Here is a 13,195-nt window from a genome sequence, read left to right as displayed (position 1 = left end):
TCTTCATTGATCTCACAGTAGTTGGACTGTGTTCAAGGTTGTGTTGTAGCAACGCGGTGTGCCGAGGAGACTGTGTGGAGAAACGGGTCAAATCCTTTTGGAATGAAATCTCTGTTGTTGCTGACGGTCAAATAAAAAGAGAGAAAAATGAAAAGGAAATTAAAAAGCACATAGCTGAGGTAAAGCTGGATTAGACCTGGTGAGAGCTCAGCAATACCTGGGGTGATCAATGTCCTGTCGTCTGCCTGCCTTGTTTTATATTCGCTCTCTTTCTCTCTTTCTCTTTCTCTTTCTCTTTCTCTTTCTCTTTCTCTCTCTCTCAAACTTGTCTCATAGCAAGGATATAAATCAAAATGAAATTGCATGTCTTCAGTCTAGACACTGGATCCCCCCCCCCCCCCCTTCCTTTCCCATTCTCTGTTGCTTATCATATTTGTCTCTTTTTCTTCCGTCCTCTGTTACTTATAAACTTCCTCTTCTCTTCTTTTGTCCCTCTCTAACCGGGCAGGACTATCACTACTTGTCTATCTCTAGCCAATCTCTAACCTATTTTCCATTGATCCAATAACATCTGAGATAAACAGCATCAGGCTTTCTTCATCACATTGTCCCCTTTTTCTCCATCTCCTCTTCCTCTCCTCTTCCTCCCCCTAAAATAAAGGTGGAGGCCTTTCAAACCTTCTCTGGGAAAAGGCCCAGTCAGCATTCTCCTGAGGGACTGACCTTGCTGTTCTAACAGTATCCACTTACAGTGCTGAAGCTCTCTAGTAATGGACTGACCGTACCGTATTTCTCACTCTCTCACTCTCCAGCACAAACTGTTCAGCACAAACAATGCTCAAGGCATGACATATCTCTCAACATGATGTCATCTCTGTGGAGTCATCCTGGACATGAGTCAGTGTTTAGAACCGGTTGGTCATGATTTAACATGAGTCAGTGATTAGAACCGGTTGGTCATGATTTAACATGAGTCAGTGTTTAGAACCGGTTGGTCATGATTTAACATGAGTCAGTGATTAGAACCGGTTGGTCATGATTCAACATGAGTCAGTGATTAGAACCGGTTGGTCATGATTCAACATGAGTCAGTGATTAGAACCGGTTGGTCATGATTTAACATGAGTCAGTGTTTAGAACCGGTTGGTCATGATTTAACATGAGTCAGTGATTAGAACCGGTTGGTCATGATTTAACATGAGTCAGTGATTAGAACCGGTTGGTCATGATTTAACATGAGTCAGTGTTTAGAACCGGTTGGTCATGATTTAACATGAGTCAGTGATTAGAACCGGTTGGTCATGATTTAACATGAGTCCGTGTTTAGAACCGGTTGGTCATGATTTAACATGAGTCAGTGTTTAGAACCGGTTGGTCATGATTTAACATGAGTCCGTGTTTAGAACCGGTTGGTCATGATTTAACATGAGTCAGTGATTAGAACCGGTTGGTCATGATTTAACATGAGTCAGTGTTTAGAACCGGTTGATGACATATAGGCATGATCCGTTCTCCCAGAGCAGGTCATGTTATAAAAGAAAGCAGTGGAAATTTGTAGGAGGGTCAATTAAAAATGCTACTAATGCTAATACTAATGATGCAACTACGGTGACTTGACTGGTATGAAAAGTCAAATAAGGTAATAGAATACAAAACGTTTTTAGAGTAGTAGACCAATTTAAATGTGAGTGACAAGCTGTCATTCTCATTCTATTTGTATCTTTCTTGTTTTCACCCAGACTGACATTTCCTACACCCACCTCTTCAGAAAAGATGAAGGGCGGAACGAGAGTTTTGACAACGGGAAGAGACAGAAGGGGACAGAGAGAGACAGAGTGTGGAAAGAAATCCAAAATAGTGAATAGAAAAATAATATAGCAGTGCTTGTTTGGGAAAAACAATTAGCATGTCAGAAAGAATGACATAAGGATCTTCTAAAATCCCTAAAGGGCTATCAGTTTGTCCTTAAAGGTTCCACACCTGTTTTCTAAAACTGTTGATTGATTGACAGCATGTTACTCACCCCACTTCTGCTCTCTAGAAGATTTGAACCTGCCCACTACGCCACGGGCTATGGCGTAGCAAAGTGTCCCACCTCCTCCCCATTCTACTCTGTTTCACTAGCAGCTCTGACCCCTTATCCATAGGGGGTGTCAGCTATAGGCATTACAGGACCACGGCCAGCTGCTAAGCCAAACATGCTTTTACAAGCGCTCTCCATCGAGTATTCCAATAGGTGAACTAGTGGAAATAAAATTCTCATGTAGGCCTTAAACTTCCTAATTCTAACTCTAATTTCCCTCTAAGCATTCACCTGATCCAACTCTGTATCCTCCTATGCCCTTTTACCACCCCAGCCCCCCAAGTAACATGTGAGGCAGTTGGTGGGGCGGACTCTGGCCCTGATACCCCTCTCTCCCCCCGCCACCAATCTGCACATCTGTGCACAGCAGCACTGCCCCGCTCCTGTGCAAACATCAGCCTGGCTCTCGGAGATCATTAGTGCTGCTGACATTTACACAGCTGGCCTTTGGTGCCTCTGGAAGTTATCCGATGCTAAAAACACACACACACACACACACACACACACAAGCACGCACGCACGCACGCACACACACACACACACACACACACACACACACGCACACACACACACACACTCACAAACACACACACACACACACACACAGGTAGAAGCACACACAATGTTTGATACCCTCTGTCATTGACAAATACCACAAAGCATCACATACTCACTGAAAAAACAGATATATACACACTCAAACATAAAGACACATACACTGGATCAAGACACACACAACACAATACATTTCACACACTAATACACAAACACGGAATGAATTATGAATCTAGCTCCTGGGCAATGAATCGCATTATTCACCAGGACCTGGGGGCTTGTGTCGCTTCAACCCCCCCCCCCCCCAGCACACAGCCTCATTACCCCCAAATTTCAATTTCATATTTCCAATCAGAGCCCCGGGTAGACGAACCCAGCGGCCCCCCCTCTCATCCTCCTACACTTCCAAGTCTGTGTTCAGACAAGCGAAATACCCGGGCAGCCAGTGAGAGCGAGGCCAAGGTGAGGCTATCCCATGATGCCGCTGGAGTGAGGGCGGCACCGGGGAGGAGCGGCTGTGTCCCTTTAATGTGACAGAAAGGTCAGAGGTTGGGTGATTGACGGCTGGGCTGGGTGCTGATGATGGCAAATATCAAGGCTGGAGTTAGCATTCTAATCAGATCGTTTAATCTGTATCTCCAGGGACAGACTCCCAAGCAAGTATCAGGGAGACCTAGAGAAATACCATTAAGACTAGGACATAGAATGTCCCTACATAAGAGAAGATGTGTATTTCTCATATATATATTTCTGTGATTAAATGCGATTAATAGGTTTTTTTCTTCTTAAGACTGAGGCTTGTATTAATGGATATTTTTGAATAAAAATTCATGGAGTTAGTGTAGAATCAAAAGGGAATACATTTAAATTAAAGTACTATTGTTTAACTTTGAACACAGATTCTCTCCTGTGAACTACAGATTTCTAAAACTACCCAGGCCATCAAAATTGCCAGTCAGCTTGAAAGGCATATTTGCTATATTTAGATGAAGGCATGAAGAAGCGCAGAAGAAGGGAGACAAAAATTGTGGGGACAGAGACTTTGGAAGAAGCTAGCAACTATGTCAGCTGGTCGGTAGATAGAATGTAGTGTGCACCTGTTGGGATAGTTGTACGTTGAAGTGTTCAGTAAACTTGCAATTCAACTAAGCTCCATGTCAGATGTACGTTGGTTGTCCCCATCTATTTTAACAATTATATACAGTATACACTAACAGAAATCAAAACAAAACCCAGGCAGCAACGTTCAATGCAGCTACATTAAATCCTTTTTTAACGCGTTAAATATTTCACATACACATATAAAAGTATCCTGTCTACAAGGAAATAGCATTCGTTCATTATATGACTGGTGGCAAAATACAACGATTGTCATAGCCCTACTCTCATCTCATGCTCAACAACATTATGCATTAAAAAAAAAACATTAAATCGTTTGTTATCCAAGTACATCATTCTGAATAGTGTCTGAGGAGTATGCAAATATATGAATGGGAAAGATTCATTGTATGGTAGCCTATGCATTAGGTAGAATCTAGGCAACAAAATGTTTTAGGGCCACTTAACAAATGTCATGCCTGATGATTTCCAATGGGAGCAGTATTTGTGAGCCGACTATGTCATGCATCTATGACAACAAATTAATGACATTATGCGTGGAGGGACCTCTCCCACGACTGATCCATTGAGTTAACGTTGAACGGCAGAGTTGACAACGAGGTGTCTCGGCTGTCTGAACCATGAATCCTTTGTGGACTTGGACGATGATAGCCGATCGAAAGGGCACTTCATCCCTGCAGCCATGGAATGAGACACTGGAGATTCAGCAGATGCAACCTCAGCAGTGACCCACACATACACACACTCTTCCTCTCGTCCCACACACACACCCCGTCCTCGGAGAAGGCGTCCTGTCCGAGACATCACACTGGTCTCTCTGTTCCCCCCTTGCTCTGTCCACTCTTTATGCTTCTGGGAATAGAGTGGCCTTTGTGTGACTCATTCACACCCACACACACATAGCAGTCATATCTGTTCTCTTTCTTCCGGAAGGTTCCGTCTTTATCAAAGTGACACTTCCTAATGCATGGAACATCTGACATCTGCACACATGGGCAGAGAGGAATGCACAGACACACAGAAACACACACACACACACAATGAACACAGAATAAGACATACAATAGCATAGAGACACAGTAACCCCCCCCCCCCATTCCCAACACACACACACACACACAGTATGGGTGTTTTTTTCATCAGTTAGAAAAGGCCTGTGAGATGTTCCCATAGAGCCACACTTTATCCACTACCAGCAATGACTTCTGGGGATCAATGATGGGCTTCTGACATCAGCGTGAGTCCACATAGATCACACAATGCAGCTATGGATGCTCATAAGGTCACAAAGGTGAGGTTCTCTCAGAGTGCAAAGCCAAGCTCGTCACAAATCCATATGGGCTGTCAATCCCACAGTTCCCACCCATGTGTTTCATTAGGCCGTATAGTGTGCTGTATACTGTATAGTGAGAATATAGTGTGGCGTTAGGCAAGCTTTCAAAGCACTTAATAGTTAATACACAGTGACAGTAGAAACATCCCTCATATACGTAAAAACAAATAATAAAAAATGAAATGACAATTCCCAAGGTGAATGAGTAGCTGGATTGTAAAACATTTGAGAAACCTAGAAAACAGTCAGAGAAGAGTTCACTTTTTGGACACCACAATCCTGAGATTCATCTCAAGACAACTTGTTAGTAATAAACGTCCTTAAATGAAGACAACACCGAGTGGTACGGTTAAGTAATTGACTATCGAGCTAATACGCACTAAAGACTTTTTTTAATGAAGCTCCCATTTTCGAGGCAATCCTTCTTAACACGTCTCCCTCACTGAGGCATTAAGACATTGGATATGGATGATATCTCTCTGGGCGTGTCATACATAACAATTAGCCCACAATATGGCACCCCGTCATGCCTTTAGCCAGAGCACTTCATTTCCTTTGTGCGCCAAACAACGGCAACAACAACAGACGCCTTGTCTCATTCTCCAGCCTCATGTCCCACTTGGGAGCTTTGAATACATTACCACAGCTCTTTCATCCCACTGAAACCTAGCCGCTGAGGAGTGGGTGAAGGGGGTGCACCAAAACGATAAGAGCCGAATGGCAGGGACCCACCCCACTGCTTCAGAGACCCCTGTACCACCCAAACCTTATCAAGTCCCATAAGGAGGCTACTCTAATAACCCACGGAGGGACGTATTTAAAGCGTTTTAAGAGAAGCATCAAATGTAAGTGTGGAGTAGGTATTCCACTGATCCACTGAGGTAGTTTACATGTCTGCATGTATCTGTGTGTGTGTGCGTGTGTGTGTGTGTGTGTGTGTGTGTGTGTGTGTGTGTGTGTGTGTGTGTGTGTGTGTGTGTGTGTGTGTGTGTGTGTGTGTGTGTGAGTGTGAGTGTGAGTGTGAGTGTGCGTGGGTGTGTGTGTGTGTGTGTGTGGGTGTGTGTGTGTGTGTGTGTGTGTGTGTGTGTGTGTGGCTGTCTGTCTATCGCGTGCCTTTGGGGGGTGAGCAGTGATGGGATGCTGGTGCACACAGTGGGGAGCTGGGGTGGGGTGAAGCGAAGTGCCTCATCAATCCGATTACCGGGGGAACGGAAGGCAGACCTGCAGGCGGCACAGGGACCCAGCGGAAAAGGCCCCAGACCGACCCCCCGCCCACCCCTTCCCCTGTAACTGGATTACCGCTCACTGTGAGGAGGCTGCTTTAATGAAACTGCTGTGGGTTTCAGTGGGACATCAGCCAGCAGTACCACAGACACAGCGGAAAAAGAAAAAAAAAGAGAGAAAAAAAAGAAAGAATGGAATAAAGGAAAGAATGAATCAATGAAGAAAGAATAAAAGACAGTAAGGCAGAAAGTGGGAAAGGGACAACGTAAGAAGTAAGGAAGACAGAAATGATGAAAAGAATAGAATAGAATAGAAAAGGAAAGAGGATTGTCTGTGAGATGGGCTTGTTATTTCCTCTGAATGAAAAACACCCCGGAGAGAAGCCATGCTGAGCCACACTGGGGTCCACATGACAGACCTGTGCCCAGGCCCCAGAAACCCTACCAGAGGGACGGGCATCTCCAGCCCAGGGAGAGTGAGGAGGTGCTGGATAAAACCTCTCCAGGTAAATGAGATGAAAAGCCATTCCTGTGGCAAAATAAAGCTGCATCTTTCATATGTTGTTTGTCTGCCTGTTTATCTGTCGCTGTCTGCCTTATCTTCACTTGCCTACTACATATGATTATATGTGTGTGTGTTTTCTGTGTGAGTTTCTCTGTTTGTGTGTGGGTGTGTTTGTCTGTGTGTGCGTGCGTGCGTGCGTGGGCGGGTGTGTGCATATGTGGATGTGTGTGCGTGTGCGTGTGCGTGTGTGTGTATGTGTGTGTGTGTGTGTGTGTGTGTGTGTGTGTGTGTGTGTGTGTGTGTGTGTGTGTGTGTGTGTGTGTGTGTGTGTGTATGTATATCTATCAAAGTATGTGTATCTATAACTGAAATGAATATGGGGCCTTGGCAGTACCTGTACCAAGTATCAAGGCCACCTCCAGGATGAGGAGAGGAGTTTGTCTTGACTCCCATCATTCAGGAGTTATAAAGACGACCGTGAGCATGAGGCCGTGATGGGTGTCGGAGGACTGTGTGTTACAGCGGGCCATCGCTATGCATTCCCTCATAAACCCCCACGACATCTTCCCATCATCCTCGGCTGTCAACCTTTTCTCCCCAAATTACCGTGTGATGTTTCACAAAGGGCCATTTGGGGTTCCTAACCCCCCCACATACACACACACACACCAAAGGAACTTTGACTTGGCCTTCCAGCGGAAAAAGAAGACTTTCTGATTGGGAGCAGAGTTCTGCCCAGGCAGATGGTTCATTAGCGCTCTCTCAGCGTGCGTAGAACAAAGGGCATGGCAGGGCACTGGGAGGTCTGGCTGCTAAAAACAAGACGCGGTGACTCTTATTTTGACACAAACAAAGGTGTCCAAACACATTTCCTGTCTGTGGCTGCCACCTAAGTTGTGGTAAACAGGTTTACAGCTGTATTTTTGAGGGGTATTAGGTTTTCTAACATCTGACGGGAACATAATAATATTAATATTAGGGACTATTGTGCTAATAGAAAGCATTTGAAATTAATATAAAAGTGGGTTTGTTCTGCACAAAACTCTAAGCATAATGAGAAAGTTATAACCTTATGCTTGTGCATAAGGGCATTTCAGTCCATTTGCCCCGTATCAAGATGTTAAACCACATGCAAGGAAATACATTGCACATAGCGCACACACACACACACACACACACACACTCGACCATGTTTGCACTGGAGGGGTAAACAGTCTATTACCCGCACAAATACCCCTTCCATCTTAAGAGCCAAAAGCACTTCTGACAATCATGTGTTACTAAGGCAACAAGACATCCATCTGTCCACTGCCTAGGAGCTCTGTTGGGAGGGTTCAAAGAAGGAGAGAGCACACAGGGGTGAAGTTGCGTCATGTGGCTCTGAGTGTGTGTGTGTGTGTGTGTGTGTGTGTGCGTGTGTGCGTGTGTGCGTGTGTGCGTGTGTTTATGTGTTCATGTGTTGTTGTTTGTGTGTTGTTCATGTGTGCACATGCCTTTTACTGTGGTTTGTGCATGTGTGTGTGTGTCTGTGTCTCAGGATGTCAGTGGCTTACATGTGTGGGGGTGTATAACATACAATGCAGTATGTGTATGTGTGTGTGTGTGTGTGTGTGCGTGTGCGTTTGTGTGTTCCCATCTTTGAAATCCATCCCAGGTAGTAGCAGGTGTAATCCGAGAGATACTGATCATCAAAGAGACGCTGGATGTCTGACGAAAGCTGTGATAGCAGAACTCCCAGTCTTCCCCAGTCTCCGCCCCGCCACTCAGGTGCAAACCAGTCCACTCACAGCACGCCCCACTTCCAATACCAACCTAGTCAAGATCGCTTCCCAAAGTTGTGGTGATTGTAGAGAAATATCAATTCTTTCTTTGTCCACCTCTTTCTATTTCTCTCTCTGTCACACACACACACGCGCGCACACACATAGTTTAAACCACTTTTTTCTTTGTTTTGATAGCAATCTTACCACTGACATCTCCCCAACTCCACCTTGTCAGGTAATATTAAATCATCCCTCTTCACACACTACCTTCATCTCCCTCCCTCTCTTCCCCCCCTGTCTGTCTCTCCATCACACACTCACCTCTATAGATCATTCCTGCAATACCTCAGGGCTAAGTCCATTAGTACTATGACACTGACAAATATTCATTATTCCCAAGACTCACACCTCTTCACAGATGCCCATTTTAATTCTGGCCAGCCTGATTAATGTTAACCGAAGCAGACACATTTCAAAGGAGTCAATTCCAGCATTGCTCCAGGCTAGTCTGGCACTATCTCTGTGAACACCATTATGTAGAAATGTCATTAGCTCTATTGAAAGGAGAATATAAACGTGAGTCTCTCAATTATTTTGTCTCTCTCATGGGGCCACTTCACTGAGGGACTATACAGCGCCTTAAATGTAATTCACTCAAATCTCATATATTGAGAATTATGTATATGGATTTTATGTGAGTAAATATGGCCGTCCTCTTTTGTCTGGGAGGACTTAGGCGCCAGTAACCCCCCAACCCCCCCACACACACACACGCATGGGGGGGGGGGAGAGATTGGCGCCTCTGTCACCACACACACACAAAAACACACACACACACACACACACACACACATGCCAACGATGGCTCCACCTACAGTTCCACACCTCAGGAGCCACCAAATTCAAATTTGGAAAGTATCCAGTCTTTCTTTCCATCGAACGCTACAAAGAAAGGATGGGGAAGGATATACGTGCAACACACACACACACACACACACTCACTCACTAACAGGCACAAACACACACCCACACTAACAGGCACACACACACACACAGAGAAAATGGAGGGGATCTATCGGCTTGCCAGGAGGCTGACTGGCAGGGGGGGGAGAAGATTGTATGACATTATGAATAAATCTCTCCATAATGCAATAGTGGGCTCTCATACAGTTGTGCGGCATAATGCAATTAGGTGGAGCAGTGGAGAGGGTAGGAGGCATGGAGATGACTGGGGGTGAGGAGGGTGTGGCAAATATACTGGGTATATTGTATGAGAGGACACACAAGTACACACACACACACAGGCAGACACATAGCACACATGTGTGCACACACAGAGACACACGAAGGTGGGTGTACTCAATGATTCTGAAACAATGATAGGGCAATGGAATCACATCAGACTACCACACACACATCTCTTGTGTATACAATCCATGACATAGTTATCAAATACCCCAAATCTTATATCCCCTTTGCCTTTCTGCAACATTGTCCCCCAGCATCCCACGAGCCACCAACTGCTGAGAAAAGTGGGCCACCAGGAAAAAAAAATAGAGGAACTCATTTGTAGAAAAGTCAATACTTTGTTTGCTGTATCACATGATCACACTGCATGGTACACTGGTTAACTCCTAATAGGTTACACTGCACTGCCTAAGGGCGGCATGGACATTTCTGTGTGCTGTATGTGGAGGCTGCCAGATCTAGGCTACTGCTGGTATTGCGCTCCATTCATTCCAATCTATCCAATCATTCCAATTGGGTTATTTGACGTCAGTACAAAAAGTTCAATCAAATGCACAGGCAGTCAATGAGTGCTGTCTGCATCCTCACAATCCCTATTTTTCTCTTTCTCGTTTCGCTACCATTTACTCCAGAGGATTTTCTAACCGATGAGCTTTAAAACTATTTTTTTTTTCAGTAGACTTTCTTGCTTGTGGCAGTAGTAAAACACTTTCCGACTGAAGAAACGCTGTCACCTAGCATTGTCATGGTTTCTAGGAAGTCATTCTGGCTCTGAATGGAAAACAATCGATGAAGCAAATATATTTGTCCCTGCGCTGTGAGCGATGGCGGATATGGTCTGCGAAGACAAGGGCCATAAAGCACTATAAAGCCTCAGAGACCCTAGAAGCCTTTGGCTTCATGTTCCGGCACATTCCTCACCGCTCTGTCATCGTATTTCTCCGAGGGGTGGACAGTGAGTTGCCGCAGGCACAGGCCGCACAATTTACTGCTCGCGACAAACGGAACGCCCAAACGCTCCAAATCAGTCACAAATAAATACATGCAGGTGCACACAGAGACTCTTCCTCTCCCTACCACCGCCACACACACACACACACACGTACAATCTCATGTTGATGAATGACTTAACCCCAGCCAATGAAAGTACTGCCCTATGAAGGCAAGCCTTTGTTAAGCCCAAAAGAAAGAGAAAGAGCAACAGTTCTGCTGGATTGGGGGTCGGTGGGCTAAAGACAAGGAAGTGTGAACACCAATCAGAGAGATTAAATTAGCCCTTTCCTTCTCTTTAACATTCTCTCTATCCCTCTCTATCCCTTGTTCTCCCTCTCTATCCCCAAATATGTGTCCAGAGCAGAGAAAGATAGAGAGAAAGAGAGAGAAAGAGAGAGAGAGAGAGGGTGTGTGTGTCTGTGCGAGTGTGTTTGAAAGAGAGACACACAGAGATTCAGAAAAGTGAGAGGTGAGAGAGTTTGTATGATTGTTTACATTTAAGGCACAGGCATTTGGTGCATTTACCATTACCAGCCAATGGAACAACTGCTGGGGATTTCATAAAACAAAAACTACAATACCCAGATCAGGTTCGGAATAAAGAGCGTTTTAAGGAACACTTGTTATGGAGGCACATCACAATCCTTGCCGCGGGCAGTGCTTAACGGTCTCTTCTGCTACATAAGGGCTCACCACTGAGACAGTGTTCAGGAATGTGCTGTGAAGCTGTGCACCACAGGTGCCATGGTAACAGGATGGAGTACAACTGTACAATGATCTGAGAGGCAGTTAGCGTGTGTATGTTTGTGTGTGAAAGAGAGAGAGAGAGAAAGGGAGGGAGAAGAGAGCAGAGGGCTGGGGGAGTTGTTGCTACATTCTTTTAGACAAAGCTCTCTAACAATACCAATCATTACCGAATTAACCCACAATCAACTGAAAACTGTGGGCCTTTACAGAGGATGAACCGCATTTCAATACAACAGTAAACACACACCGCTTGTGTTTCACCAGTCTGAGAATGATTGTAATCCATCATAAACGAGAGACCCACTAGGGCAATTGATTGGTGATGCCTTGATCCTTCAGTTCTCCAACGCCCTGGCTTCATTAATGGATACGAACGTCCATCAATAATTAACAGGCTTCTGTCAAAGCTAGGGGAAAAGGGGTGGAGAGGATATAAGGGCTCTTTAAGTGTGTGTGTGTGTGTTTGTGTGTGTGTGTGTTTGTGTGTGAGAAAGAGAGAGAGAGAGAGAGAGAGAGCCAGAGAGAGCCAGAGAGACCCAGCGAGAGCCAGCGAGAGGTGGGGGGATGGGGTGCTCAAACGTTACCCCATCATCCTGAAATTACATTCTACAATCTCAACAGCATACAGCTCCCGTCACATCAACGGCAAAGAGGGCCTTTACCATTCCCATTCCCATTCCTGCTGCATGTTCTATGTATTCCTGTATATTGCAAAGGTTAATGCCTTGAAGGGTGCAGAATGTAACGGCACACATCAATTCAAAACTAATCTTCATACACCACTTCAGTATGGATCACCTCACTGCCTCCTAAATATCACTTCTTCCACGCGCATTAACGAGTTGATAATGCACCGGAACTCAGTAATGAACGCTGTAATTAATTGCACTTGTGATCATCGGCCTTTGAGTGTAGCCTCTCTATCTTCCATTTGCTGTGTATACTTGTATGCGTATGTGTGTGTGTGTGTGTGTGTTGTGATCATGCCTGTTACTGGTCACTCTATCAGACATTATTGGATTGATGGTGGCAGAATGGACATCAGTCTCCTTGACTAACAGGAGGCGAACAGCAATTCCACTGTCTGACCTGTGACTGCACTCCTTCGAAGACAGTAGATATTTCTCTCTCTCTCTCTTGTGTGCTCTGTGACAGACAAAAAGACCAGTCTTCTGCCCTTCCAGCCAACATGAAAAAGGGTGTGGCAGACAGTAGCCCCTATAAGTCATGCTCTCTTTCCCCTTTCCTCTCTTCTCATTTGCTCTCTCTCGCTCTCGCTCTCTCTCTCTCTATCTCTATCTCTCTTTCTCTCTCTCTCTTTCTTTTTGATCACATGCAAACACACAAATGTGGGTTGTTAAGAAAATATTTCTTACAGTCAAACTGTACAGAATAATATTACAATTTTGAACACACACTTTTGTTATCTATCCATGTCTCCTTTCTCTCTTTATGTGTGTGTGGTTAAATAAAGGAGAGTCCTCAAAGGGGACTGTGGCGGTTGTCAGGGGAACAGCCCCACCCTGATCACCATGGTGAGCATGTGATGAGAGAGCGAGAGAGAGAGAGAAAGAGAGAGAAAGTGAAGCCCACCGACCGATTTCACATCACCACTGATTGGTCTGT

Source organism: Sprattus sprattus (assembly GCF_963457725.1).
Source record: "Sprattus sprattus genome assembly, chromosome: 5".
Classification (NCBI taxonomy): domain Eukaryota; kingdom Metazoa; phylum Chordata; class Actinopteri; order Clupeiformes; family Clupeidae; genus Sprattus; species Sprattus sprattus.
Note: the sequence above shows the minus strand (reverse complement) of the source record.